General features: G+C 37.5%; 1 long non-coding RNA gene across 3 annotated transcripts in view; it reads left to right on the forward strand.

The window, feature by feature from the left end:
- Positions 1–18,204, forward strand: part of LOC105477517 (uncharacterized) — a 32,599-nt gene extending 14,395 nt beyond the window's left edge. For 2 of the 3 annotated variants that reach the window (XR_011619446.1, XR_011619447.1), the window contains exons 3-4: positions 1,727–1,821; positions 17,686–18,203. This is a non-coding gene — a long non-coding RNA (uncharacterized lncRNA). Of the gene's footprint in view, positions 1–1,726; positions 1,822–17,685 lie in introns of all 3 variants that reach the window. The other variant, XR_984743.2, reaches the window with a different exon arrangement.
- The last annotated feature ends 8,936 nt before the right edge of the window (positions 18,205–27,140 follow it).

Genomic DNA, 27,140 nt, shown 5'->3' on the forward strand with positions numbered 1-27,140 from the left:
CCATAGAGGTTGTGCTAATTGACATTATCACCAACAGTGTAAAAACATTCCCTTTTCTCTGTGCCTCACCAACATCTGTTGTTTTTTGACTTAATCATAGCCATTCAGGCCAGGATAAGATGGTGTCTTATTGTAGTTTTAATTTGCATTTCTCATGATGATGAGGGATGTGGAGAATTTCCTCATGTTTGTTGGTCACTCTTATGTCTTTTTTGAAAAATGTCTGTTTCTGTCCTTTGCCCACTTTTTAATAGGGTTATTTGTTTTTCTCCCATTCAGTTATTTGGAATTCTTGTGGATTCTAGGTATTAACCCTTTGTTGAATGCATGGTTTGAAAATATTTTCTCCCATTCTGTAGATTGTCTGTTTACCCTGTTGATTATTTCTTTTGCTGTGCAGAAGATTTTTAGTTTAATTAAATCCCATTTGTATATTTTTGTTATTATCACATTTGCTTGTGAGGCAATAGTCATAATTTTATTTGTCTATGTAAATGTCCACAAGTGTTTTTCCTAGGTATTCTCCTAGGATTTGTATAATTTCAGATCTTACATGTAAGTCTATAATCGATCTTGAGTTAATTTTATATATGTGAGTGTTATGGTTAATACTGTCAACTTGATTGGATTGAAGGATGCAAAGTATTCTTCCTGGGTGTGTCTGTGATGGTGTTGCCAAAGGAGATTAACATTTGAGTCAGCGGTCTGCGGAAGGCAGACCCACCCTTAATCTGGTGGGCACAATCTAATCAGCTGCAAGCGAATATAAAGCAGGCAGAAAAACATGAAAAGGCAAGACCGGCCTAGCCTCCCAGTCTGCATTTTTCTACCATGCTGGATGCTTCCTGCCCTCGAAAATTGGACTCCAAGTTCTTCAGCTTTAGAACTCGGACTGGCTCTCCTTGTTCCTCAGACTGCAGATGGCCTAATGTGAGACTTTGTGATTGTGTGAGTTAATACTTAATAAACTCCCCTGAATATGTATATGTATATGATGTATATATATATATAAAATGTGTGTGTATATGTGTATATATATGTATGTATGTGTATATGTGTGTGTGTGTGTGTGTATATATATAATTAGTCTGTCCCTCTGGAGAACCCTGACTAATACAGTGAGAGATAAAGGTCCAGTTTCATTCTTTTGCATATGGCATATGGCTATCCAATTCTCTCAGCACCATTTATTAAATAGGATGTCCATTTCCCATTGCTTATTTTTATTGACTTTGTCAAAAATTAGTTGGTTGTATGTAGGTGGCTTTGCTTATGGATTCTCTAATCTGTTCAGTTTATCTATGTGTCTGCTGTTATACCAGTACCATGCTGCTTTGTTTAGTAAAGACTCGTATTATAATTTGAAGTCAGAGAATGTGATTCCTCCAGGTTTGTTCTTTTTCCTTAGAATGGCTGGTTGAGCTCTTTTTTGATTCCACGTGAATTTTAGAATAATTTTTTAAGTCTGTTTAAAATAATTTTAGTAATTTGATAGAAGTTGCATTGAATCTGTGGATTGCTTTGGGCAGTGTGGTTATTTTAAAGACATTGGTTCTTCTAATCCATGAGCATGAGATGCACTTCCATTTGTTTGTGGCATCTATAATTTCTTTCATCAGTGTCTTTTACTTTTTGTAGAGTTATTTCACCTCCTTGTTTAAATGTATTTCTAGGTATTTTCTTATAGCTATTTCAAATGCGATTGAGTTTTTTATGTATTCCTCAGCCTTATGATTATTGATGTATGGAACTGCTACCGGGCCAAGAGGGCTTACTAGAGGCAGCCAGTGTGCACCATTCTCACAGAGAGAAGAAGAAATGGTGAGTAAATAATAGCTCTTCAACTGGAGCATTCAGGTAGACACATTGGGAGTCATCAAAAAAAAAAAAAAAATTGACCCTTGGATAATGGAGAGAAGAGAGACAGGACAATCACCCACCTGGTAGTGGGATAGAGATGGAACGGCCCCAACACCATGAGGAAATGATGAGTCCCTGAGTACCCACATTTCTGCCACAGACCTTTGCCATCCTGGGCTCAGCAGATATCCTGGAGCATTTAGACTAACAAGGAGGGCTATGGAGGGCACTACATAGTACACACATAGTGTACTTTCAGATGAACACAGAGTCCCAGCAGCCTTGAATTCCCAGACATCCCAGCATGAACAGTTGAATCTCTGGCAATGGGGGAGGTCAGATTCCTTCATATGCCCCCAGGAAAGGGGCTGAATCCATGCATCTTTGTAGCAATGGACTGCAGGCCTTGACTCCACTGCACCTTACAGGATAAATCCCCCTGGCATAGGACTCTAGCATGACCACACCAGCTGCACCTGGGCTCTCGTGCTGGTAGCAGCCTTGCCATTCTCTGGGATGAAGCTCCCTGAGGAAGAGGCAGGCCACCATTTTTGCTGCGTCTTAACCCTCACTGCTGTTGCCCTCAGGCTCTGAAATGTGAGTGGTGACTGGTTCTGATGCAGATCCCGAGCACAGCGCAGCTGCCCCGTGGAAAACTGGTCAGACTGTTTTCCATGCACGTCCTCATTCCCACCTGTCACTAGGTGGACCCTCTTGGCCTAAGACTCCAAGACAACTACCCTGCCTCCAGCTGAACACTTCAGTCAGAGGCAGCTCTGCATTTCTCTGAGGAGGATATCCCAGAGACATCCCACAGCCCCTTTTCCATTGCAACTGCACTGGTATTGCACTAACTACACTTGGGCTAGGGAAGGGATAAAGGGTCTGGACGCTCTACTGGCACCTCCATCTCATTGCAGCCAACATACAAAGAGAAGCCCAGTCTCTCTTCCCTGTGAGCTCCACCCCTACTCTTTGCCAGGAAGGACCCCTGGCTTGGGACTGCAGAATAGTTGCCCCACCCCTAGTGAGCATACTCACTGGTAGTGGCTCTGTGTTTCCCTGGAGAGGGGTTCCCAGAAGCAACCAACAGCCCATCTGCCACAACAACAGCAGTGGTTTTGCCCCTGTTGCCTTCAGTCTGGAGAAGAAACAGAAGAAACAAAGAGTATGAGGGTTTTACTTGTCCTACTAGCACCCCGCAGTCCCCATACGGAGAGGAGCCCAGTGTCTCCTCCTCCCTTTGAGCGCTCAATTCCTAGTTCTTCACCAAGTGGACTCCCTAGCTTGGGCTAGCTGCATAGTGCCCCACAGTTTGGTTGAACATGCTCAATAGCAGTGGCTCCACATTATTTTAAGGTGAAGCACCCAGAGATAACCAAAAGCCCCTCTGTCACTGCCACTGCAGGGTACTGCCCTTTCTGCCCTCAGACTTAGGAAGTAACAAACACCCTAAGTGCTTTAACCACACCTCCAGCAAGCTGTAGCTTCCTTAAGGAGAAGGGCCACTTTGTCTCCCCTATGACTTCCCCAACCCACCTGTTTATCACCAGGCAAGACCCCCCTTGGCTTAAGCCCACAGCACAATCACTCCACCCTGGTTGATTGTACTAATAGTGGTTCTGCATCTCTCTGGGGTGGAACCCCAAGAAACAAGCAAAAAGTCATCTATCACAATCACTGCCAAGGTCCCTTCCCCTGTTGTCTTCAAGCTGGGGTGAGAACATAAAGCCTGAGCTCACCCTAGAGCTGCAGTGTGCAGCCCATGAGTGTCAAGCTGATATATGCAGCCAGCACTCCAGTGGGAGAGGAGTCCATCTCTTCAGAGCACTGAGAGGGGAGCACAGTTGCAATTATGAGGAAATATAGTGGAGCCACATGGCTGAGCAAGAGCCTACCTACTGGTCAGTATGCTCAAGCGCCACCTACTGGATCACAGACCAAAAATATTTGACTGATACACATCCTTGTGAAACCAAAAAAAGAATTCAGCTACAAACAAATACCCTGCACAAAGCCCTGGTCCTCTGAAAACATTCAGAAAAGAAGTCTACCGACTGCACTCAGATTATGCCACAAGTAATGGAACAACAGATGAGAAAGAACTAGTGCAAGAAATCTGGCAACTAAAAAAGCCGGAGTGTCTTCTTTTTTCCATACAACCATACTAGTTCCCCAGCAAGGGTGATTAACCAGGCTAAAATGATGGAAATGACAGAAATAGAACTTGTAATATAGATAGGAACAAAGATTACTGAGATTCAGGAGAAAGTGGAAACCCAATCCAAGGAATCTAAGGATTACAATAAAATGATAATGAAGCTGATAGAGAAAATGGCCATTATAAAAAAGAACCAAACAGATGTGATAGAGCTGAATAACACACTACAAGAATTGTATAACGCAATCACAAGTAATAACAGCAAAATAGACCACACTAAGGAGAAATCTCAGATCTTGAAGACTGGCTCTCGGAACTAAATAAGTCAGATAAAAAACAAAAGAGAATAAACAAAGCTTCTGAGAAATACGGGATTATGCAGAAACCACGCCTGTGATTCATTGGCAATGCTGAAAAAGATGGGAAGAAAACAAGCAACTTGGAAAACATATTTCAGGATGTTGTCTATTAGTACTTTGCTAGAGAGGTCAGCATTCAAGTTCTGGAAATGCAGAGAACCCTTGCAAGATACTGCACAAGAAGGCTATCTCTAAGGCACATAATCCTCAGATTCTCCGAGGTTGAAGTGAAACAAACAAACAAAATACTTTAAAGGCAGCTAGAGAGAAGGGGTAGGTCATCTACAAAGGGAACACCATCAGGTTAACAGTGGACATTTTAGCAGAAACAAGCCGGAAGGGAACGAGGGCCTATTATCAGAGTTCTCAACTCTTAGAAAATAATTTCCAACTAAGAATTTTATATTCAGACAAATTAAGACTCATGAGTGCAGGAGAAATAAGATCCTTTTCAGACAAACTGAGGGAATTTATTAACATTAGACCCGCCTTATAAGAGGTACTGAGAGGAGCATTAACTAGGGAAGGGCAAGACCATTACCAGCCATTCCAAAAACACATTTACGTACACAGACCACTGACACTATAAAGCAACCACAAAAAAAGTCTGCATATTAACCAGCTAACAACATGATGATAGGATCAAATTTGAACACATCACTATTAACCTTGAATATAAACAGGCTAAATGCCCCAATTAAAAGACACAGAGTGACAAGCTGGATAAAACAGCAAGACCCGATGGTATCCTGTCTTCAAGAGATGGATCGCACATGCAGTGATGCCCACAGCTTCAAAATAAAGGGATACAGACAAATCTACCAAGCAAATGGAAAACAGTAAAAAGCAGGGGTTGATATCCTAATTTTTGACAAAACAAACTTTAAACCAACAAAGATTTTTAAAAAGTCAAAGAAGGGCATTATATAATGGTAATGGATTCACTTCAAAAAGAACACCTAACTACCCCAAATATATAAGCACCCAACACGGGAGCACCTAGATTCATAAAGCAAATTCTTAAAGAGCTATGCAGAGACTTAAATTTCCACACAATAACAGTGGGAGATTTCAATGTCCCATGGACAGTATTAGATAGAAAATTAACAAAGATATTGAGGACCTGGACTCAACACTTTACCAAATGAACCTGATAGATAACTATAGGACTCTCTACCCCCAAATGTCAGAATATACATTATTCTCATTTCTATTCAATAAACGGTGCTCGGAAAACTGGCTAGCCATATGCCGAAGATTGAAGCTGGACCCCTTTTTACACCACATACAAAAATCAACTCAAGATGGATTAAATACTGAAATAATGTAAAACCTAAAACTATAAAAACCCTGGAAGATAGCCTAGGAAATACCATTCTGGACATAGGACCCGGCAAATATTTTATGACAAAAACATCAAAAACAATTACAACAAAAACAAAAATTGACAAACTGGGACCTAATTAAACTGAAGAGCTTCTGCACAGCAAAGGAAACTATCAACAGTAAAAAGAACCTAAAGAATGGCAGAAAATGTTTTCAAACTACGCATTTGATGAAGGTCTAAAATACAGAATCTATAAGAAACTTAAACAAATTTACAAGCAAAAAACAACCCATTAAAAAGTGGGTAAAGGGACTGGGCATGGTGGTTCATGCTTGTAATCCCAGCACTTTTGGAGGCCAAGGCAGGTGGATCATGAGGCCAGGAGTTTGAGACCAGTCTGGCCAATACAGTGAACCCTGTATCTACTAAACATACAAAAATTAGCTGGGCGTGGTGGCGGGTACCTGTAATCCCAGTTACTTGGGAGGCTGAGGCAGGAGAATCACTTGAACCTAGGAGAAGGAGGTTGCAGTGACCTGAGATCTTGCCACTGCACTCCAGCCTGGGTGACAGAGCTAGACTCGGTCTCAAAAAAAAAAAAAGAAAAGAAAAAGTGAGCAAAGGACATGGACAGACATAAAAAGAAGACATACACATAGCCAACAAGAATATGAAAAAATTCTCAGTTCACTAATCATTAGAGAAATGCAAATGAAAATCACAATGAGATACCATATCATACCAGTCAGAAGGGCTATTACTAAAAAGTCAAAAATAACATATGCAAATGAGATTTTACAAAAAAGGGAATATTTATACACTAGTGTGTGAATGTAAATGAGTTAAGCCACTGCAGAAAGCAGTGTGGCAATTTCTCAAAGAAGTTAAAACAGAATTACCATTGAGCCTAGCAATCCAATTATTGTGTTTATACCCAAAGAAATATAATTCGTTCACTCATGCATATGTATGTTTATCGCAGCACTATTCTCAATTGCAAAGACATAGAATCAACCTAAATACCCATCAATAGTAGATTAAATAAAGAAAATGTGGTACATATAACCAATGGAATTCTACACAGCCATAAGAAGATGAGGTTACGTCCTTTGCAGCAACATGGATGGATGTAGGTGCCATTTTCCTGAGGAAACTAACACAGGAACAGAAAACCAAATACTGCATGTTCTCTCTTATAAATGGGAGCTAAACAACAAGAACCACATGGACCAAAAGAGGGGAGAAACAGACACTGGGGCCTACTCGAGGGTGAAGGATAGGATAAGGGAGAAAATCAGAAATACTACATATTAGGTGTTATGCTTATTATCTTGGTAACAAAATATTTTGTACACAAAAAACTTATGACGCAATTACCTTTGGAACAAACCAAAGCACTTATCCCTGAACGGAAAGTAAAAGTTTTAAAAAAAGAAATGCTGCTAATTTTTGTACATTAATATTGTATCCTGAAACTTTTCTCAAGTCATTTATTAAATCTAGACTTTTGGTGGAATCTTGAGAGTTTTCTAGGTAGAAGATTATATTATTAGCAAACAGATATTTTGACTTCCTGTTTTCCAATTGGGATGCCTTTTATTTCTTTATCTTGCTTAATCGCTCTAGCTAGGACTTCCAGTACTATGTTGAATAGAAATGAGGGTGGGCTTCTCGGTCTTATTCCAGTTCCTAGGGGAAATGCTTCTAGCCTTTGCCCATTCAGTATGATGCTGGCTGTGGGTTTGTCATAAATGGCTCTTATTTATGAAAGAAATAAGGTATGATCCTTTGATGCCTAGTTTGTTGAAGGTTTTTATCAAAAGTAAATTTTACATTTTATCAAATACTTTTATTTATAAAAATAAACGTGGGTTTTGTTTTAAATTCAGTTTATGTGGTAAGTTACATTGATCCAACATTGCATCCCAGGAAGAAAACCTGTTTGATTATGATGGATTAATTTTTGATATACTGCTGAATACTAGTATTTTGTTGAAGCTTTTTGCATCTATGTTCATCAAAGATATTGGCCTGAAGATTTCTCCTTTTGTTGTTATGCCCTTGCCTGGCTTTGGTTATCAACATGATACTTGTTTTGTAAGTGAGTTAGAGAAGATTCTCTCCTGCTTGATTTTTGGTAACTGTTTCAGTAGGATCGGTCCCAGGTTTTCTTTATACGTACGGTAGAATTCAACTGTGAATCTGTTTGGTACAGGGCTGGTTTGTTTGGCAGAATTTTTATTATTGATTCAGTATCATAACTTATTACTGGTCTGTTCAGGATTTCAAATTTGGGAGGTTGTATAATTCCAAAAATTTATCCACTTCCTTTTAGATTTTCTAGTTTCTATGCATAAAGAAGATCATAACAGTCTCTGATAATCTTGTATTACTATGTTATCAATTGTAATATATCCTTTTTCATTTCTGATTGTTCTTATATTAATCTTTTTTCTTGGTTTATCTGCACAGCAGTCTATTTCTTTTCAGAAGATCAAGTTTTTTTTTTATGGTTCTTTGTATGTTTTTAACTTTCTTTGTCTCAAAAGTATTTACTTTTTCTCTGATCTTTATTGTTTCTTTTGTGTGTGTGTGTTATTTTATTTATTAAATACTGATTGCAAAGAGCAGCAAAAGGAATTAGATTTAAGTGAGGGTTCTCTGCAGGTTGAGAACACTGATTCTTGTGTATTAGCAATTACATTAAATATTATGAAAGAAAAATTTCCAGGCTTAAGAGTAGGCAGTTTCAGAAACAGAGTAGGTGTTTCTTATGCCAGATTTTAAATACATATTTTATAATCCACGGGCATTTCAATTAGCTTTCTTTCTTTACTTTTTCTGTTTTTGAAATAATATGATTGTCCCATGCTGCTATAAAGGTATTATTTCTTTTCTTCTGCTAATATTGTTTTTTGTGCATTGTGTTTTAAAAGTTCCTTGAGGTAGAATGTTATGTTATTAAATGTTATTAATTTGACATCTTTCTTTTTGATGTAAGCCTTTAACACTGTAAAATTCTCTCTTAGCACATACATTAGTTCATTCTTATGCTACCATAAGGACATTCCTGAGATTCAGTAATTTATACGGGGAAATGTCCCGTATAAAACTATCAGATCTCATGAGACTTATTCACTACCATGAGAACAGCACAGGAAAGAGGTGTCCCCATTATTCAATTACCTCCCACCTGGTCCCTCCCATGATACATGGGAATTATGGGAGCTACAATTCAAGATAAGATTTGGGTGGGGACACAGACAAACCATATCAGCACTGCTTTTGCTGTATTATAGAGGTTTTGGTATGCTGTGTCTCTATTTTCATTCATTTCAAGAAAGTCTTAATTTCTGCCCAAGTTTGTCATTTACTCAAAGATCATCAGGGAGCAGGTTGTTTAATTTTCTTGTATTTTCATACTTCTTGGTATTTATTTTTATTGATTTATTCTTGGTATTCATTTCTGGTTTTATTCCACTGTGGTCCAAGAAGATGCTTGTTGTAATTTCTATTTTTTTAAATGTATTGAGACTTGCTTTGTGGCAATGCATATGACCTATTTTGGAGAATCGTCCATGTACAGATACAGAAAAGGCATATTCTTCAGTTGTTGGGTAGAATGTTCTGCAAAGGTCTATTAGGTCCATCTGACCCATCTTACCTACAGAGTTTATATTTGTCTAGTTCTGATGATGATATGTCTAGTTCTGTCAGTGGGGTGTTGAAGTCTCCCAGTACTATTGTACTGTTGTCTATTTATTTTCTTAGGTCTAATAATATATGTTTTATGAATCTAGGTGCCCCAGTGCAGCATGCAAATATATTTAGAATTATTATATTAATATCTTCTTGGTGAATTGCTACCTATATCATTTTATAGTGACTTTCTTTGTCTTTTTAATTGTTGTTAAGTCTGTTTTATCTCATGTAAGTGTAGCTATTCTTCTTATTTTTGGTTTCCACTTGTGAGGAATATCTTTTTCTACTCCCTTACTTTAAGTTTATAAATGTCATTAGCCCCTAAGGGGGTTTCTTATAAGCAACATATCATTAGATCTTTCCTTCTTTCCTCTTCTCTCTTTCTTCTCTTCTTTCTTTCTTTCTTTCTTTCTTTCTTTCTTTCTTTCTTTCTTTCTTTCTTTCTTTCTTTCTTTTTTCTTTCTCTCTTTCCTTCCATCCCTCCTTCCTTCCTTCCTTCCTTCCTTCCTTCCTTCCTTCCTTCCTTCCTTCTTTCCTTCCTTCTCTCTCTCTCTCCCTCTCTTTCTTTCTGTCTATCTGTCTTTCTGGCCTTCCTTCCACTTCTTCCCTCCTTCCCTTCTTCCTTCCCTCCTTTCTTCCTTTCTTTCTTCCTTCCTTCCTTCCTTCCCCCTCCCTCCCTTCCTTCCCTCTCTTCCTTCTCTTTTTCTTTTTCTTTCTTTCTTCTTTCTTTTTTCTTTCTTTCTTTCTCTTTTTTCTTTTTTTCTTTCTTCTTCCTCTCTCTTTCTCTTTCTTTCATTCTCTCTCCCTTCCCCTCCCTTCCCTTCCCTCTTCTTTTTCTTTCTTTCTTTCTGTGTCTTTCTTTCTGTGTCCTTCCTTCCACTTCCTCCCTCCTTCCCTTCTTCCTTCCATCTTTCCTTCCTTCCCCTTCCCTCCCTTCCTTCCCTCTCTCCCTTCTCTTTTTCTTTCTTTCTTTTTCTTCTTGTTTTCTCTCTTTCTTTCATTCTCTCTCCCTTCCCCTCCCTTCCCTTCCCTCTTTTCCTTCCTTCCTTCCTTCCTTCCTTCCTTCCTTCCTTCCTTCCTTCCTTCCTTCCTTTCTTTCTTTCTTCCTTTCTTCTTTCTGTCTTTCTTTCTTTTTCCCTTCCCCTCCTTTCCCTTCCCTCCCTCCCTCCCTTCCTCCCTCCCTCCCTTCTTTCCCTACTTCCTTCCTTCCTTCCCCCTCACTACCTCCCTCCTTTCTTTCTTTCTTCCTTCCTTCCTTTCTTTCTTTCTTTCTTTCTTTCTTTCTTTCTTTCTTTCTTTCTTTCTTGCTTGCTTGCTTGCTTGCTTTCTTGCTTTCTTTCTTGCTTTCCTTCTTGCTTTCTTTCTTGCTTTCTTTCTTGCTTTCTTTCTTGCTTTTCTTTCTTGCTTGCTTTTCTTTCTTGCTTGCTTGCTTTCTTGCTTGCTTTCTCTTTCTTTCTTTCTTTCTTTCTTTCTTTCTTTCTTTCTTTCTTTCTTTCTTTCTTTCTTTCTTTCTTTCTTTCTTTCTTTCTTTCTTTCTTTCTTTCTTTCTTTCTTTCTTTCTTTCTCTTTCTGGCAGATTCTCACTCTGTTGCATAGGCTGGAGCTGCCTCCCAGGATAAACCAATTCTTGTGTTTCAGCCTCCTGAGTAACTGGGACTACAGGCATGTGCCACTCTGCTAAATTTTTCTTTCTTTCTTTCTTTCTTTCTTTCTTTTTTTTTTTTTTTTTTTTGTAGAGATGGGGTTTTGCTATGTTGGTCAGGCTGGTCTGTAATTCCTAGCCTCAAGCAATGCACCTACCTCAGCTTCCAAAATTGCTGGGATTATAGGCATGAGCCACTGAGCCTGGCCGGATCTTTTTAAAAAATTGTAACCCATTCTGCTGGTCCATATCTTTTTAGTATATATTTTATTTATTTATATTCAAGGGTAAAATGGATATTTGAGGTTTTGTTTCTGGTATCATGTTAACTGTTATCTAGTTACTCTGTAGTCTCATTTGTGTAATTGTCTCATAAGATCTTTGAGTTTCATACTTTTGTGTTCTTTTATGATGGCACACATTGCCTTTTGATTAGATGTTTATAACTACTTTGAGAATATCTTGTACAATTGGTCTAGTGGTGACCAATTTTATAGCATTTTCTTATCCAGCAAAGATTTTATTTGATTTTCATTTATGAAGCTTAGTTTAGGAGGAAATAAAATTTGGGGCTTGCAATTTTTTGAATGAACTGAAAATAAAACTCCAATATTTCTGACTTTTAAGGTTTCTGTTGAGGAGTCTGCTATTACTCTGATGGGATTTCATTTATAGGTTATTAGATGCTTCTCTTGTTGCTTTTAGAATTTTTTCTTCAATATTGACTTTGAATAGTCTGATGACAATATGCCTTGATGATGTTCTCCTTGCACATCAATTCATATAGTCATCGGACTCTGCAGACTGTCCATCAGACTGTCTGCAATTGTTCTCTGTGCTTCTTGTATCCAAGTATCTGATTTTCTGCAAAGACCAGGGAGGATTTTTCTAAATTACCTACTTAAGTAGGTTTCCATAGCTTTTACTTTTTTTCTCTCTCAGAAATGCCTATAACTAATAGGTTTGGTCACTTTGCATAATCCCTTAGTTTTTGATGCCTTTGTTTATCTTTTAAAATTCTTTTATCATTTTGTGTGGCTGGATTAACTCAAAAAAACCACCCTTAAAGCTCTCTAATCTTTTTACCTGCTTGTTCTAATCTATCTTAAAACTTTTAGCTATATTTTGTAATTCCTTCAGTAACTTTTTGACTTCCAGTTGTTTCTTCTTTAAAAAATTTCTATTTCTTTAGTAAATTTTTCATTCACATCCTGAATTATTTTTCTGATGTTTTTGTGTTGATGTTCAACTTTCTTTTGAATCTCACTGAGTTTCCTGACAAGTTATTTTTTAAATTTTTTATCTGTCATTTCAGAATTTTCATTTTGGTTGGAATCCATTTCTTGAGAGCTAGTGTGACCTTTTTTTGGGTGGGGAGGGGTCTTAAAAACTCTGTTATTTAATACCACCAGATTTATTACACTGGTGCTTTCTCTTCTTTAGAAAGTGCCATTTCTTATTTTTGAATATGCCTTTGTTTGGATGGGACTTTCTTTAAAATAGTTTTTGCTTCCTTGAGTGTGTGACTGTAATACATGCTCTGTATAGTTATTTGGCTTTGATTCTGGGCACTTTCAGGGGGCCAAGACTCTGTATGAGTTTCTTGTTTATAGATAGCCTTTGTGTGATGGCTCTCTCAAATACCAGTTGTAGTGGCAATGTGCAGAGCATATTATGATAATTATTATTTCCTGCAGAACCAGTGTTAGATCTCAGGTATTTTATCTTGTTCCACAGAACTGTGCACTTCTGTTAGCCTCTTATGTACTGCATTGTGCAGTTCAGCTTCCAGGCCAGTAGAGCATTTGGCTGTGGCAGAAGCTGATGGGCATGTGTTTGATCTTTGTCAACTGGGAGGGGTTTTCTGTGGTCTTGGATGGTAGACTGACCAGTGGAAAGCCTGGTGCTCTGAGTTTGCTCCTAAGTCCCAGTGTTGGGTACACCACTGAGTGGCACTGGACTGCCAAACTTGCCCTTGGGAACCCTGATGACAAGCATAAGCACTACCCCTGATGGAAGTGGCAGGGGGAGCTTGTGGTGAAATGTGCTGAGGTTTCTGTGGGTGGGGTCAGAGGGAAGGAGCTGCACTAGCTTCTTGTCTTAGGCAGGCAAGAATGCAGTCTGTCTCCCTATCACACTCCTGTTCCAAAGCTCATGACTCCTAACTCAGATAGGCACTGTCACTTATCTCTAGGCTGTAATGTAGCTGAGGGACACAGAAAACAACTTTTCCATGACTCTTCCTCCAAATGACCTTGGAGTATAACTGCTTACCTCAGCCCAAAACAGATGGCTTTACCAGTCACCTAATCTCTGCTGCAGGAATGCTGCCATTCTGTGTAGACAGAGGGAAGTGCTGTGCCTACGATGCAAGCCTGGGCCTGGCGGGCACACTGGCAGCTGGGTTGCAACCACCCTAATATTCTGGAATGACCATCCACTGGCACACCTTTGAAAGCACCCCGTGAGAATAGCCACAGTGGCATCCAAAGCAGTGGGGGACAGGGAAGAAATCACCCTTTTCACATCTGTTCCATGCACTGGTGTCACCTCATCTCTGGGGTGGCACCCTATTCCTCACCTATAGAGCCCAGCACCTACCTGCATTTCCGCTTGACAGGGCACAGTCACCAACTTGCAAGCCTGAGAGCTCCATGAAACCAGAGTGTATAACCTAGTTTCCTTTGTAGCAAGGGGTTTGTTGACGTGCTTCACTCTCCTTACTCCTAACAGCAGCCCACCCTGAGGGCTAGATCTCTGGAAATCCCACAGCTCCCCTGTGTACCACCAGCCTTCTTTAGCTGCCGCCATCTGAGTGGGGCTCAGTTACATTGGCAGGGGATCCAGTGATGTAGAAACACAAGGGTTAAGACTTCCTGGACAGAACAGTGGCCCATAATGGGCACACAACAAATATGGTACCTGCTAGCTCAGCTGGAGTCTGTGGGGAGGGTGACAGACAATGCATGAACTGGCTGCCCAGTGTTCTGCCCACAAAAATTTCCCAAATTGCCACCCACACCAGTGCTTGGGCTCGTAAGGGCTGAGGTGCTCTCTGAGAGTTCGGAAACCAGCAGTCTGATGCAGGGATGAGGGAAACCAAAAACATGCCCACTGATACTTTCCATGGGACTCTAAATTCCTCAGGAGTTGAGCTCTGCCAAACTCCTGCTTTCTTCTTGTTCTGTGCCCCAGCTTCTTTCTTCTCTATGTGAATTCTGAACCAATAGGCTCTATCACTCTCCCTTCAGTACTCCACGTGAGCCATGATTATTCACTCTTAATTTTGGCTCTTGTTTCTAAGAAGTACTTCCATTTGATATCTTTAGTCAGCCATCTAAAAAATAAAATCTTCATAGTTTATTGTAATGAACAACCAGAGTTGGAATCATTGATATACATGATTACATAAGATCCACAAAACCCTACTCTATGTCTTATACAATTACAAATTTCATAAAGGATCTAGTTATAAAAGGATTTTTTTAAAAAAATTATTAAATTGACTTTTATTCTCAACTTTTATTGTATACTATTTGCTTCTGAATTTTTTCTCCTCTTTATTACACATAAAATAACTGCTTTTGTTAGGGATTTTGAATGGGAATTTATTGCCCTAAGTAATGGACACTTATTATTCAATTTTAGAGATATGACTTTTCATAATTTATAAGTGTAGTGTTTTATGGCAAATTATTCAAGGCAAATTTGCTAGTAATTTTGTAATCTTTTATTTGGATTTTATTAAGTTTGCCTTCTTCCCTTTGACTGTATATTAGGCATCAATTCCAGAAACATTCCCTAAGCCATTCTGTCACTAATAGTGGAAATTCTTCAGATTGCATTATTCAATTGTGCACTTAATAAGAAAATTGAAATATTTGGTGACCCTCTCCTCTTTAATTTTAGCTACAATATTTATATATTGACAGTTAAATCTGGGACACCTCATTTTGCTCTGAATTATCTCAAGGTTTATTAGAACATAGAAATAAGAAGAAAGTGAAGTACAGAGAGAATAAATGACTTGCCCAAAGTCGTAGAGTTTGTAATTGGCAAAGACAGGATTGAAATTAAGCATGTGTGAGCCTTAAGTCATCTTAATTTTTTATTAAATACTTTAAACATATATACAATATAGATAAATACAATAGTCATATTCTCACTATGCCTTTTAACAAAATCTAGTATTTTTGGCCATGTTTCATTACATTTTCATAAAGAAATGGAATATTATATATCATTAAAGCCATACAGGAAGATTTCCCAGACATCATTCTCATCCCTTTCTTTCTCAGTACCTGATTTTCTAATTGTTGTGTTTGTGTCTTTGGTACATGATTACAATTAAATTTAACTGATAGATGTAAAAGTAAAGATATTTTAATTATATTGTTATTTCTAATCAATTTTCTTCTTTTATCTCACAATAGAATATGATTAGACTCAATGGTTAATCTAGCTGATTTTACTGGAAGTGGTATGTTTTATTTAACTTTTATAGCATTTACAATGTGATATATACTACTTTAAGTGCTTAACAGATATGATGTTAATGATAAACTACACGCTAATCTTCATGACAAAGTTGTGAAAGACTATCATTACACTCGTTCTACAAGTGAGGAGAATAACACAGAAAAAAGTTGGGTAACTTGACTACTATCACTAACGAGTTGCATGTGAGGCCGGGCACCGTGGTGACTCATGCCTGTAATCCCAGCACTTTGGGAGCCCAAGGAGGGCAGATAATGAGGTCAAGAGATGAAGACCATCCTGGCCAACATCGTGAAACTCTGTCTGTTCTAAAATACAAAAATTAGCCTGGCGTGGTGGCATGCACCTGTAGTCCCAGTTACTCAGGAAGCTGAGGCAGGAGAATCAGTTGAATTCTGGAGGCAGAGGTTGCAGTGAGCCAAGATATTGTGCCTCTGCACTCCAGCCTGTTGACAGAGTGAGACTCTGTCTCAAAAAAAAAAAAAAAAAAAAAAAAAAAAAAAGAAAGAAAGAAAAAAATGTTGCATCTGAGATTAGAATGTAGGAATTCTGTTACTTCTCTCAGGTGCTTAATTATTTTACTCTCTTGTTATGTGGGTTTTATTTTAGAAGTTTTCAAAACTCCGTAAGTGGAAGCAAAGACAAAACTTTATGATTATGTTTACTTCTATCACTAATCATTTCTATTTCATTGACTGAGTTTCTGTTTAATTAAATTAGAAACATTACTCAAAAAATTCTTATTTTAAAACATTTTAAAATTACACTCATCCATTCTGAATGAAATGACAAGATAGAATACAAAAGAAAACAAGTTCCGGCCGGGCGCGGTGGCTCAAGCCTGTAATCCCAGCACTTTGGGAGGCCGAGACGGGCGGATCACGAGGTCAGGAGATAGAGACCATCCTGGCGAACACGGTGAAACCCCCGTCTCTAGTAAAAAAATACAAAAAACTAGCCGGGCGAGGTGGCGGGCGCCTGTAGCCCCAGCTACACAGGAGGCTGAGGCAGGAGAATGGCGTAAACCCGGGAGGCGGAGCTTGCAGTGAGCTGAGATCCGGCCACTGCGCTCCAGCCCCGGCGAGACTCCGTCTCAAAAAAAAAAAAAAAAAAAAGAAAACAAGTTCCAGAGTTTATGGTTTATGTGTTGCTTTTATAAGGTTTTTTTGTTTGTTTTGTTTTGTTTTGAGATGGATTCTCACTCTGTCGCCCAGGCTGGAGTGCAGTGGAGTGATCTCAGCTCACTGCAGCCTCTGCCTCCCGAGTTCAAGCGATTCTCCTGCCTTAGCCTCCTGAGTAGCTGGGATTACAGGCACACGCCACCACGCCAGGCTAATTTTTGTATTTTTTTTTAGTACAGATGGGTTTTCACCACATTGGTCAGGCTGGACTAAAACTCCTGACCTTGTGATCCACCCACCTCAGCCTCCCAAAGTGCTGGGATTACAGGCGTGAGCCACCGCACCCAGACTTTTATAAGGTTTAATAAGGTTTCCTGCAAATTCCCTATTCATATTTCCATGCTCTGCAAGGATATGTAACATCAACAAATAAATGTTAAGATACAAAAAGGATAAAAGCAGCACATCATCAACAACAAAATAAAAACAAAAAATCAAAAATTAAACCAGTGTATTGTTAAATAATTGACTAACAACTTTTGTGTCCTTTGGCCGTATCTTTGGTGTACATTATTTATATGTGTGTTCATAAATAAGTGGGAAAGTAATCGTTTCTTTTCTCCTAGTTCTGAGACTTTTCTGTTAATGATGGCACATACTTTGCAGATATCAATATTATTTTTAAAAATCAAAGCTGAAATTTTACCAGAAGAAACTCTTCATCCGATCTTGGTGGTAAGATAATATGTTGGAGTTAGGTGGAGAAGGAATATAAATGCTTGCGAGATGATCTTGCTGTAGGATAAAAATCTCTATGCTGTGCTGCTGATTCTAGTAAGTAATGACATCTCAGAGTATTAGTCTCAGTTGCTAAGGAAAAATTACTTTATTTAAAGATACTTGTATGTATTTATTAAGACATAGGATTTCAAGTTTTAAGAAACAATGATAATAATAACACCATGGCGGTCTCCAGCACTGAGCTAGGTCACGTTATTTTTCTGTTCTTATGTCAGGTTAGCCCAGGAGGCTACCTCCAGCAGCATCAGGAGGCAAATGATCTCGTACACACCTCTAAAAGAAGACACTGGAGACAAGGAAGGCCCAGAGTGTTTTGGCCATGAAGCTAGCATGTAATTGGATGTGGAGGTTGACAATGCTAACGCACTCAATGACAGGTGGTGATGGAGACCCAGCTGTCCTGGCCTGCTGAGAAGATCAAATCAAGGGAACTGCTGGTCCATTTTCTGAGAGTGATTCAGAGCCAAAATTACATTGCTGAAAATTCTGTCCATCTTATCGGAAGATAGAAATAAATCTGTTAGTGTATGAAGAACAATAAATATGTTAAGTATATTATAAAACTGTTTTAATTTGCATATAATTTCAAAATTCATGATTGTTTTGTCAAATAAATACATTCCCTTCCTAAAATATTTGAAATGTACTCATTTATTCACTATAGGCTAATATTTTTCTTATTCAGATTTTCTTTTTTTGTCTTTTTAATAAGACAGTATAAAAACTTACAGTATAAGGCCATAACTATACTGCCTGGACTTATTTTGCTTATATTGGACCTATAGCCTTATAAAATATATTTGCCTTCTTTGTGCCATAGTATCTTTGTCTATAAAATGGGGCTTATAGATATTTTGTATTAAATATTATGTTATTTATATCTTATTAATTGCTTGACAGCCATTCAGATGTATAGTACAAGCTCCACAGATGGATACATACATTGCTATTAGCTTTGTAGTGTTAGGACTAAATATGTAAGACTTGATTTTGTTCTATGTTGCTTTGTGTTGTTTGTTTGAAGCTGGATAAAGAAATAGGTAAGTGGACTCATTATCTTCACACAAATAAGTGGGTCCACTTTCTGGTATCCTGAGTTACTGGGCTTGTCAGGAATGGCTGTCACTGGCTAAGAAACAATGTCAATTCTTCATAGACTCTTCTCTGTGAAATTTCTATTTGTCCGATTGGAGTTATTGCCTTACACACCTCTACGTTATTGAAACGCCCTCATGAATCTTTCCCACTCATTTTTCATTGATACCTACTCTCAGAACATTAAGTCATCCTAAATTAGATATGATTGGTGATCGTTTAAATGTGTCACAGAGTTACTAGACCTTTAAAAAAGTGTATGAAGTATCAAATTGAAAGGATAAAATTGAGAGGATCAAGTCAAGTGCTTGTTATAAAAAGTCACAAATTCTGCAAGGGATAGTACTGCTTTCCCTCCATTGCCTGCTCATGACTGACCTACTGCTATAACTGTACCAACTAATTAGACAGTTTTGTATGAGCAGATTAGAAGCTGCTTCTTTGCTACAGGATATGGGTCTATAGTTAGCTAGCTCTCAAGCAGAATAAAATACACAGTGTAAGAAGAGGTGTTTCTTTTTTCCGTTAACAACAATGTGCTTTGCTAACTCCCTCAGCAATCTGATGAAATATTTGTAATTATAAATGATCTTTTCCTTTTAATCCATTTTCATCATCGTCTTGTGTAATAGTTACTTTGAGAGTTGAAGTTTGCCATTTTCTATATTCTGTTTTCACTCTCATTCTTCAGCACAACTTGAAAACTCCTGCGATTCAGAATATGTCTTTCTACCAAGAATAAGAATTATTCAATAAATAAGAAAGGGTATTTTTGAATCACCTTCCATTTGTTCAGCTGACCCTTGAATACCTTTTATTCTAAGCTTATGCTAGTGTGAGATATCCTCTGGCTCAGGCTGGATGGAAATGATGCCCCATTGATTACTTTTAGTTTCCCAGATCACTCTGCTCTCCTCTTAGAAGACATTAAAAATCCTGGAGTTGTTGTACCCCCAAAATCAGCTATATGAATAAGTGTGGATTTTGTTAACCAATTAGAAACTAAAAAATCAAGGAGAATGTCTTGCACCTAGTTACATTTCAAATAAATGACCTATGGGGCAAAAAAAAAAAAAAAAGACAAAAGAAAGGATTTATCAATTAGCTCACATTTTCAAGTGAGCAAATTGAAGCTCAGACCTTTAACAATAAAATTAAGGGCTCTTTTTAACTTACAGAAAGAACTATTTTGAGAAAAAATGTAAATGAGTAGAATAATGAATAAATACCATTATATTACCTTATCATGTTGCTTCAGGACGCTTGACACAGATCATATCCCTCTTTTTGATTATTGTATCAAAATCAGTGCATTTCTCTTCTCCAAATGAGTTTCATTAGAAATAAATTATCCATGGGACTCATGTGTATATAGTGGCTAAATCTCTTTTTGGTAATTCAGATGACTTCTCAGAGGTCTGATGGTAAAATAATTGGGCCTAATTAGCTTTGCCACAAACTGTTAATTCCTTTACCTGGAGCCAAGAAGAAGACTAGTGATAGTTTGAATGCCTGTGTGAATGGATGGTTTCAACATGAGAATCAGTAGTGGTCCTTGCCACTGAAACATATGAAAATACAAAATTTGGTTTTCTTTATGGCTAAAGAAATCAACCGACTTAGTTACTGAGACAACCAGCCTGGGCTTGATTCCCTGGTACTAATAACAAAGGCATATATAGCAGGGGTTTTTGTGTCATATTCTCCTTTTAAGTGATATTATATAAAGAATAATATGTAGAGTATTTTACCTTCAAGAATAAATTTTGCTGTTTACAATGGTCATTTATAATCTAAAAAGCAATATGGCTTAGCAGTGATATAAATGAGACTATAGTCAATCTGGACACATTCAGTGTAAGGAACTAATCTGTAAAACATGAATTCTAGTTCCATTTGTCAGGAAAAATAACCTTCCCACAAAAGCTGTTGTATTACTTTGCAAGTATTAGCAACTTTACCCAACTAGATTAAATAAAAATAGAAAAGGGCTGTGGATGTGGAATTATTAGAAAGATGATGAGAATCTCAATTGATTGAAATAAAAGAAAGGCTTACTAATCAACCACATGTTATTCATCTTCAGCCATTTCATTTCTCAATAATTTTTTCCACGTTTTGGCTGAGTTAAATCAAATATATATATTGGAAGAATCAACCACAAAAAGTGCAAAGTTGTGATATCTGGGATCCCAGCTATAAAGACTCCCAGACAACATTGGCGGTTTTCATGTAGAGAGCTAACCCCAAGAGAGGTCCATCTCAGCTGCCCTGGTTATTTTTAACAGAGGTAAGAAAGACAACATCCTGAAATAAAATGTAGGCTGGGACAATTATAAATTATTCTAAAGCTCGTTGGTCTCACCATGTTTCCCTCAACTCAAATCTGAACTGAATCTGGATGGCCCGTCACTCTGAAACTTTAATAATGTGCTCCAACACTTTTAAGGAAAATATGACATAAATATTATCACTTTTAGTGTCCATACTATTAAAACTATTGAGGGAACTCACCCCCAATATTTCAACATAGGTTCTTTCTATTTTTCCTAAGTGTCAGCCATCTGAGAAATAAAGAGAGACAGTTCAAAGAGAGGAATTTTACAGCTGGGCTGCCAGGGGTGACATCACATACGGTAGGACCATGATACCTACCTAAGTCTCAGATCAGCAAGTTTTTATTGAGGGTTTCAAAAGGGGAGGGAGTGTAAAAACAGGGAGTAGGTACAAAGATTACATGCTTCCAAGAGCAAAAAGCAGGACACTAACAAGAGTCTAACAAAGATCACATGCTTCTGAGGGAATAGGACAAAGGTCAAAAGCAGAACCACTGATAAAGGTCCAACAAAGATCACAGGGCAAAGGGCAAAAGCGGAACCACTGATAGGGGTCTATGTTCAACGGTGCATGTATTGTCTTGATAAACATCTTAAATAACAGAAAACAGGGTTCAAAAGCAGAGAACCTGTCTGACCACAAATTTACCAGGGCAGAGTTTTCCCAACCCTAGTAAGCCTAAGGGTTTTCAGGAGACCAGGGTTTATCTCAGTCCTTATCTCAACTGCACAAGACAGACATTCCCAGAGTGGCCGTGTATAGACCTCCCCCTAGGAATGAATTCCTTTCCCAGGGTATAAATATTAATATTCCTTGCTAGGAAAAGAATTTAATGATATCTTTCCTACCAGCACGTCCATTTATAGGCTCTCTGCAAAAAGAAAAATATGGCTCCTTTTGCCCAACCCTGCAGGCAGTCAGACCTTACAGTTGTCTTCCCTTGTTCCCTAAAAATCATTGTCATTCTGTTCTTTTTCAAGGTGCACTGATTTCATATTGTTCAAACATACACGTTTTATCATCAATTTTTACAGTTAACACAATTATCACGGTGGCCCAGAGGTGATGTACATCCTCAGCTTACAAAGATAAGGGGATTAAGAGATTAAAGACAGGCATAAAAAATTATAAAAGTATTCTTTGGGTACTGATAAATGTCTATATTAAGACGAAATACTCACAATTTATGTTCCTCTGTCGTGGCTCCAGCCAGTCCCTCCATTCAGGATCCCTGACTTCCCGTAACATAAAGCAAACTAAATATGGCCTGAGATGGACTCCATACTTATATTTTTGAGTCCTTGTGGATGAACTGCAACCTAGTTTAATAGGTAGACAAGATTGGAAGTCTAACTTAGGAGTATTTGCCTGTGACAATAGCTAAGTCTTGGCCAATCCCAGCAGCCATACTTCAACCATTCATACATTGCTGAGTGTTCAAACTGCATTCAAAAAAGGCAAACGCTGAACTGTGACCAATCTGGTCATTCTCTACCTCACCTCTGATTTCTGCATGTCACTTCCCCTTTTTCTATCTATAAATCTTCCAACACGTGACTGTGCTGGAGTCTCCGTGAATCTGCTGTGATGCTGGGGGTGGCCTGATTTGTGAATAGTTCATGACTCAAACTCCTTTAAATTTAATTTGGCTGAAGTTTTTCTTTTATCAATATTTAAATATAATATTATATATTTAGTAACTTTTATAGGTATTGCCACGATGACACAGAAGAATAAATAATCCCTATATTTCAGTAGCTTACAACTATACATAGTTCACTAACAGGTTTGAGAATTTGGTGAGGCTTGAGATCAGATCAGTTCTACATGTTTCTTATTTCAGAACCTAGGCTAAAGGAGGATCCTGGGACATGTTCTTCTCAGGGTGTGTGGTGGAACAAAAGAGGGCAAGACCAATAATTCAAGCCTCTGGTTAGAGGTTCATTGTCTCTGATCACGTTGTATTGGACATAATGAGTATTAGGTACAAACTCGTATTCAGTTGGGTAGTATTATAATTTAAATGTTTATCCCTTCCAAAACTCATGCTAAAATGTAATTGCCATTTTAACAGATTAAGAGGTGGGATTTTTAAAAAGTGATTAGCCAATGAGGGCTCTACTTTCATGGGTGTGTTTGGCACCATTATTAAAGAACAACTTCTGTTCTCTCTCTCTTACTCTCTCACCTTCTGCTATGTGATGATGCAATAAGAAGGCCCTCTGCAGATCCTGCATCCTTGTTATTGGACTTTCAAGCCTCCAGAAATGTGAGCCAATACATTTCTGTCTATTCTAAATTACCCAGTTTCAGGTACTCTATTATAGATGTACAAAACAGCCTAAGATAGACGGGGAAGATTCTATGCCCAAAGTAACTCATGGTAAAAGTGTGAAAGGAAGAAAAATGGTCACAAAATAATAATGTATCGCAATAAAAAAGTAGACTAATTGCAAAACAGATTCACTGCATAATCTAGGCAATACAAATTTGAATGAAATCCTACTCAAAATATATAAAAATTTCAGCTAAAGACATGATTAATAATGAAGAACTGGCTGAAACTTATGAAGTTTATCTATATAAAAGAACACTAAAGAGTATCAAATAATTCATCAGATAATGCCAGCAAAATGTTAGGCAGTTAGTTTTCTTATCAGTCTTCATATAAATGTTTACTCACTTGTGCTTTGGTATCATAGCGTTGGATTGTACTGAGACATCGTTGCCTACTATAAGAACATGTTTATGAATTACTGCAAAGTCCTCATCATTAGAGTGTTTGGAGAAATATAGATATGTTATAATTTCAGCAATAATTGTTTTTCCATGAGTAATTTGTGTTATTTTATTATTAAACATTCCAAAATTCTATTACTTACTGATTTTAACTTCCTATTCAGTTTGCTGCTAAAAATTTAGAGATAAATTAATATTCCACCTCTAGAATGTGAATATGACTTCACTGAAGTTATCTCTTTTTATATAACTATTTATCTCTTGTCTATTGTTGTTCATCTCGTTTACCTGTTCTCTTTTCACTCCTGCTGTGTGTCAGGCATTGTTTTAAACTGCCATAAATCTTTTTTAGATCAACACAGGATATGCATAAACAAATATGATACATTACACAACTTTGAGCAACTTGATTGATCTCTCTAGACTACCTCTTTTATTTTCACCACAAGGAAGGTCAGACAACATTGATTTCTCTAGCTTATTTGAGACTTAATAACTTATTAGGGATAGATTCCAAGGACAATTATTGGGGCCCACAATAAGCTACTGAGATAAGGAGCTATTTTATTAGCAAGCATTTTAGTCAACACATTGGAAGTAGTCAGAATAAAATGAGTCAGCACATAGTGCCTGCTCAGGATGAAGTTAGATTATGATTAGGGAAAAGAAAACACCCAACTAGGAAACTTACAAACAAAAGCAGATTTGGGCAGATAGGTATAATAAAATGAACAACTAGATGACTATTATACTGCCATCTTTTCATGTTGGAAACTGTGACCAGTCACTAGCTGCACTTCAATTAGTTAGGATCCAACCACTCTCCTGGGTTCTTTGTATCATAAAGATCAGCCCTGGTGCAGGATACAGAACAATTCAAAACCCTTTCCTGAGAAACCTCATAAGTATCAAGAGTTCTGCATCAGGGAGTAGGTTAGATGGCTCATCTCTCAAGGGGGATTAGGAGCCAAGGCCCTTCTATTTCTTAACAGTTAGCTCTGCTCTCTGACTATTAGATGTCTTTTTCAATCTATTATAGAAGCAGTCTGTTTAACAGACACACTTCAGAGACCTCAGTCTTAGGAAAGTTGTCATCTTCCTCAGTTCGTGTCAATTTCTGTCAGGAAAAGCTGACAGGGTGCTGCTCATCATATAACTGGGTACAGCAATTCACTGCTGTGAACTTGCCTTTTAAATACACGTCTTTGAGCATCCATCACCCAAACTGTTCTGGGATTCCAGCAAAGAAAAATGTTTCCCCTACATTTCAATACACAGCAGATTAGCTTTTGTCAAATAAATATTGAATGGAGGCTGAAGATCCAAGAAGATCCAACCCTTTTAGCATGCCTAATAATTCATATCTTTTTTTTTTTTTTTTTTTTTTGAGACCAAGTTTCGCTTTCTCACTCAGGCTGGAGTGCAATGGTGCGACCTCAGCTCACTGCAACCTCTGTCTCCTGGGTTCAAGCCATTCCCCTGCCTCAGCCTCCTTAGTAGCTGAGATTACAGGTGCCCATTACCACACAGGGCTAACTTTTGTATTTTTAGTAGAGATGGGTTTCACCGTGATGGCCAGGCTGGTCTCGAACTCCTGACCCCAGGTGATCCGCCCGCCTTGGCCTCCCAAAGTGCTGGGATTAGAGGTGTGAGCTACCGCACGCAGCCCATGTAATTATTTCTTTATACAAATTCTTTTTTTAAAAAATCTTTTTACCTTCTATATATTTTGAAACAAAGTAGTAAGAGTTAAACGTTATAAAACAGTCAAAAGTTGCTTCAAATTTATATACACCTAGCAAAAATGTTTAAGTTGAGCTCCTGGCTGATAGGTACCATCGCCTTTCAAAAGCTTGCTGCTCTAGTCATTCTATGAGAGGTGCCTTGGAAATGACAAAATAGAAAGTGTGAGCATGCCTTATATTTAAGGTCAGCCTTCACTAGAGCATGTGAACACTTGAGTTGCCTTTTTAACCTTTCTTAACTAGCGAAATAGATTTAAAAAAGCCTTAACTTCCACATGGTGGTGATAAAGCAAAACTAGTATTTTCTTTCTTCTGTTTTTGTGAACTTTACTTAAAGAGAACATTATAATATGTCCTGTTAATTTCTGGATGCACACTTAGTACCAAGAATTTTAACCCTTTCAGTATCCATTAACACTTATACTACTTTGTATTAAAAAATACACAAAGAACTTAGGTGAACATCAGTTTTCTCAACTGTTCACATAACTACCCTGTAGTGTAATACAAAAGTTTGGGCTACAAATCTGGGATTCACACTGCTCTGGTTCATATCTGTTTTGTTATATATTGGCTGCATAATTTTAGGGAAATTACATAACCTCTTCTGTTACTCAATTTTTTTATTGGTAAATATGGTGCTGACAATACTAATGGTAGTATTGACTGGTTGGTATCGAGATTAAATAAGTTAATATACAGTTTAACAAGGTAAAAAAACAGTCTAAATATTAACATTAATTTTAAAATTTGCAGTTAAAATTTTAGCCCAAGCGTAAAATTTGAGAGTTTCCTAAAATATGTGTCAAATATTATTTTAATATAGATGAGGATCAATACTTGGTTATACATTTAATTATCTAAAAAGATAACTTGGTAAATTTACTTGAGTGTAGTCATCATTTCACTGTGTATCTGTATATCAAAACATCATGTTTTATTTCTCAAATTTATATAATTGTAAAAAAGAAAAAGAAAGAAATAATCTTTATCCTACACGTTTGCCCCCTTCACTATCTCTGTGTCATCTCGTGAACTCTCCATTATTTAAATCCCAAACTTCAGGGAGCATATACATTTCAGTAGTTATAAAGAAAAAAAACAGTTACAGATTTTTAAAATATGAAATAATATTTTCTCCTGGATTTTATGTGCACAAACTTCTCCTTAATTAGTAAAAATATATAATCTTTGCATTTTGGAGGATTAAAAATATCGAATTTTATGAAATTCAACTCAGCCACACTTCAAAAAATATCTTGATTCTTAGATTTATTTTAGTCGCTGCTGTTCTCATAGGTGAATGAGATATCATACTATTAGATAGTATTGGCTGCCCTCTGCAATAGCTCCTTTTTCTAAAATATCACTACTTCTGGCCTAAAATCTCTAATGTCATGCACATAAGCATAAGATATCTAACAAATAGCTAAGAAATTTTTAATCAAAATTGAAAGCAGAGTATAATAAAGTACCTAAAACAACATTTGGAGATACAGTCATTGGTTTTTCTTTTTATCTTTTTCTTTTTTTTTCCAAAATAAATAGAAGAGAACCACATTGCTGCTTTGCAGTCACAGCTGGATGCTTAAGGTTTGTGTAGGATTTCTTTTGAGAATTTATTGCATAGTTCTCATTGGCAACTTTGGCAAAAAGCGTGAAGCTTATATTTTCTCCTCTTTATTGTTTCTCTGAGGTTAAGAAGCTCTAGTGCCACTCTTTTTCTCCCATGATCTTACTCTTTGTATAAAATA

This window comes from Macaca nemestrina, chromosome 2, assembly GCF_043159975.1.
Source record: "Macaca nemestrina isolate mMacNem1 chromosome 2, mMacNem.hap1, whole genome shotgun sequence".
In the NCBI taxonomy this organism is placed as follows: domain Eukaryota; kingdom Metazoa; phylum Chordata; class Mammalia; order Primates; family Cercopithecidae; genus Macaca; species Macaca nemestrina.